General features: G+C 45.9%; 1 pseudogene; it reads left to right on the top strand.

The window, feature by feature from the left end:
• Nucleotides 1-37: 37 nt before the first annotated feature.
• LOC133059693 (histone deacetylase complex subunit SAP30L-like) lies at nt 38-553 on the top strand (annotated as a pseudogene).
• Nucleotides 554-4,799: the final 4,246 nt, after the last annotated feature.

Genomic DNA, 4,799 nt, shown 5'->3' with positions numbered 1-4,799 from the left:
GGGACCTTCCCCCAGAGAGGCCGGCCGGGACGAGGAGATGAACGGCTTTAGCACCGAGAAGAACTGCCGCGAAAGGTCCCCAGCCGCCCCCGCCGCCGCCCCGGGCTACGGGCCTGAGCTGCCTCCTCATCGAGGAGGGCAACGCCCCCTTCAGGGAGAGTCCAGAAGAGCATCTCACAGAAGAAACAAGCTGGACATCGACCAGAGCGTAAGGCACCTGTATATTTGCGATTTCCACAAGAATTTCATCCAGGGTGTATGAATAAAAGGCAGAGGAAGACAAGTGACGATGGCAGAGATTCTCCTGAGCACGACACAGACATTCCTGAGGCTGATCTGTTCCAGCTGCGGGTGAACCCTCTCCGACGTTATAAACGACACTTTGCAGACCAGATCAGGCTTCAAAAAGGCCCAGTTAGCAGAAACTGTCAGCCAACAATTCAGGAACATACCTGTGAATGAAAAGGAGACCCTCACTTTCTTCATCTACATGGTGAAGAGTAACAAGAGTAGACTGGACCAGAAGTCAGAGGGTGACAAGCAGCTTGAGTGATGATGGGCACACCTTCAGGGAATGAAGTATAATGCTTAATACACAGCCGACATCTGCTCCATTTAAGTACATAATGACTGCTAAATTTTATTGTAAATAAAAAAGTTTAAAAGATGAAAAAAAGAAAAACAGCTAATATATAAGTAAACCTGTGCTGTAAGACAAGTCCTATTACTCCAATATGTTGTAGAGAAAAACATCTTTCTACTTAGAAATGTTCCTGGGATTTTTACCTGAGATCCCAATATCAACTTGTTACTGACCACACTCCTCATCCATCCCCACATGGGACTTCCCATCACAGACAGTGGGCAGATCAACAACCAAGGCCTTTCCTCGGACATCCTAGAATCTGCTTCCTCCCACCCAACACCTCATTTTCTACCACAACCCATTCTCTTCCTGCTTTTAAAACTCATTCATTCACAGTTCTTTTCTGTCTTAGATATAAGCTCCAAAATAACACAAACTTGTTTTGTTTACTGTAGTACGATGTCTGACACATAGTAGGAAACCACTCAATATTTGTGGGATAAATATACATCTCCTGCTTGTCAGCTCACTTCCTTCTGACTTCACAGGCAATAAATATTCTTTTACCCAAACATCTAAAGAATCTGAAATGGGAGGATTCCCTAGCGATCCAGTGGTTAGAACTCCATACTCTCACTCCAAGGACCCAGGTTTGATCCCTCGTTGGGAACTAAATACCATAAGATGATCAGCCCCCCTTAGAAAAAGGATCGGAAATGGTTCCTCTACCAGAAAACCTCCGTGGCTGGAGAAGGTGGAGACAGCTTGCTTTGATTACACATAATATCAAATTAAAACTCCCATAGAATCCTTCCCTGACTTTTTTGCCATGAACCGTGAATGAAGGCACTGTCAATCCCCTGTCAGGGGATTGTCAAAGCCCCATTACTGCCTTTGTTTTATCCTCCACTTCCATCTGTCTTTGTTTCATTTCTGCTGGTCTCATCTACTGTCCAAACAAGGTGGTAATGTGCCCTCAGCTCCCAGGCAAACTGGCACGGTCCTAGGTGTAGGAATTTCTTCGATCATTCCACTTGTCTGGCATGCAGCACTGATGAGAAGAACCAACTGAAGTTCCTTGGGTGGATAAGTTAACATATCATCTGGATATGTTAGTCCAGATGATACCGGACAATGAGATTCACAGTGACAGTGAATCGCATTTTATGTGTCCTCCCAACTAAGTTCTGTTCATCAAGTCTTTCTTCTCACACTCCCTGCCCTGCCCAGTCATCCCGGTTACTCAGGACTTCTCTCCAGGAAGCAAGGTCTTGAGCTGAACAGATTTTTAGCCCCATCTGTGCCTCAGAGGAGGAGTTCCCTCCACCGTGACAATTTGATCCCCTTGAACTGTACAACTTCCTGCTCCTCCCCAGGCTCTGCCTAAGGGGACCACGTCATTTTCCATTCTTATGCATCTCCTGGCCTCTACAGCCCTCTTCTCTGAGTTCAGATATTCTGTTACCTGCCCATAGCTGGAAGAATAGGTCACATACCCAGCCCCTGCCCAGCCCCGATGATACTATAAAGACCTTCTTCGAAAGAGAAAGTAAGAGGTGACATTCTGTGGAGGGATCCTAAGAGACCAGGCATCCAGTCTGCAGCCCCAGGTGCCCCCTACTGGTGTTTTTCCTTAGGTTGAGGACCCATTCTTTGGAGACCCAAACTCCCAGCACTCCAGCCTCAGATCTCCACCTTTTTTCTTTCCATTCTAGGACTTATCACATCTGGGACTCAGGAAACCTCCTTTCCAGGCGTGGCAGTCAGAGTATCTCAAGATGAAGGAAAAAGCTTTTTCCCTTGAATGCTGGCTGTTGTTTCATCTTCTACTACTTTTAGGAAATGGTGAGTGATATAATCTTGAAGTCTGAATAGGGTTTGGGGAAAATGTTGCCCAGTCCTGGCATGCATACTCTGCCTGTTAGCTCCCATTCTCATTAAAGAAGGACAGATATTTTGCTTTATTCTCTTCCATCCAACCTAGCCTTTGCTCTCTATTCTATTCCCAGTAACAACTCTTCTGCCCAGAAGTCTGGCCTACTTCCTCTGTAATAAATCAACCCTAAGGACAGATGCATTGGAGTTGGAAGGTATCTTAATGTCTGACCACCCACAGTAGGCAAGAACCCATTTCCAATATCCCTGACAGTGGTCACCTAGTCTCTAATTAAGCTTGTAAGTGTTCCACACTCACACAGATTGAATTCTTTCTAGAATTTGCCCCATCATGACTTTGACTCATCTTTTTATGCCCCTGAACAAAACAAATCTATTCCCTTTCCATAGGCCAACTTCTCATCTCAATTTCTCACTTAGTTTTTTTCTCTCTCTCTCCCTCTCTCTTTCTCTCTTTTGCGTTTGCAGGATTTTAGTTCCCTGACCACAGATTGAACTCACGCCCTTGGCACTGAAAGCACAGAGTCCTAAGCACTGGATCGCCAGGAAATTCCTCTTTTTTCTCTTGACCCTGATCATAATCCTAATCGGAGGCATTAACAAGGGATTTTTGGATTCTTCCTCTAAATCTAAATGTGTGATATTTATGTTAGTCCAGATGATACTATGGAAGGAATAAGTAAGGGGATGAAAACCACATCTCAGCAGGAGAACAGAGCCATAGATGAGGTGAGGGTATATAGGCAGCTGGGAGGCCAAGAGCTAGGTTGTTGTTGGGATGGAAAATCAGAACAGGGTAGGAAAGAGACATGAAATAGAGGGGAAGAGCACAAGCCTCATCTTAACTCTCACTCACTAAGTAAGGAAGTTGGGCCCCTTCCCAGAATCCTGGGAGATCTTATCATTTCCGGCTACCTGCAGCAAGTTCTCTGGCAGGCCAAGTGTCAAGGTCACTTGGGGTCCCATACCTGGCAGCTCCCAAACTTGTGTGCATAAGAATTACCTGATAGTAGTGAAAATACACACTATTTCCTCTCCCAAACCTCCCCTTGATTATTTCTCCCCTGGAAGAGAGGTACAATTCTGTTTGGAGAGTAGCTCAATATATACACGTGTATATACACGTAGACCCTTCAATTAGCTCTTTTATGTTCTTTATCTGAAGAGTATCATGAATAGTTAGAGAAGGAATAATACCTGTGACCCCAGGTCATGTGACTTCCCAGGTCATGTGACCTAGGATGTAGAATACACAGGTTAAGGGCTGGAGTTAGTGTCAGTCAGCCTTGGTTTAAATTCCTGCTCTATGACCTGCTAGCTGTCTAACCTGGGACCAGGTTTAACTTCTCTAAACCTCAATTTCTCTATCTATAAAGTGGGAGTGTTAAAAAGTTCCTATCTCATGGAAGTATTGTGAGTATTTGAAGTACTAATTCATATGTGGCACTTAGCACAACACCTGGAACACAGTCATTATTCAATGATAGTTATTATTGTCATTGACTGTGTGACTGAGCTGGAGAAGGCAATGGCACCCCACTCCAGTACTCTTGCCTGAAAAATCCCATGGATGGAGGAGCCTGGTAGGCTGCAGTCCATGGGGTCGCTAAGAGTCGGACACGACTGAGCGACTTCACTTTCACTTTTCACTTTCATGCACTGGAGAAGGAAATGGCAACCCACTCCAGTGTTCTTGCCTGGAGAATCCCAGGGACGGGGGAGCCTGGTGGGCTGCTGTCTCTGGGGTCGCACAGAGTCAGACACGACTGAAGTGACAGCAGCAGCAGCAGTGTGACTGAGCACGTGTGTGTGTGCATGTGCGTACACACACACACACATCATTGCCGTTGGTGGTAGTAGTAGTTGCAGAATCAAACAAAACTTCCAATGGAACTAACTAGCCATCCTTTATTAATAAGCTGTAACTTCTACTGCTAACACTACAACCACCTCCCTTGGATCGACCACACTATCCAGCGGAACTGACACAACCACTACCATCTCCAGTGTCACCAGCTCAAGTACTGCTCCACCAAGGGAAGAGGAAAACCCTAGCGGACACCTGAGGCCGGGGGAGGTCGTCCTGGTTACTCTGGCCTCGGTTGCAATGGCTGTGATTCTCCTCACTGGGCTTCTCTTCTATTTCGTGAGTGTCTGATGTGCAAGAAACCCCTTTCTTTCTGAGGGAAAGACAGCAGGGAAGTCAGGGAGGAACTAGGCAAGAGACAGCAGGGTGACTGCAGGGGTAACGGGATAAGAAAATCAGAAAAGACAGAAACAGCAGGTTAAAGTCAGCAAGAGAGGGTCAAAAAGCCAA

The sequence above is a fragment of the Dama dama genome, chromosome 7, assembly GCF_033118175.1.
Source record: "Dama dama isolate Ldn47 chromosome 7, ASM3311817v1, whole genome shotgun sequence".
Classification (NCBI taxonomy): Eukaryota; Metazoa; Chordata; class Mammalia; order Artiodactyla; family Cervidae; genus Dama; species Dama dama.
This window is presented reverse-complemented; position numbering and strand designations above follow the sequence as displayed.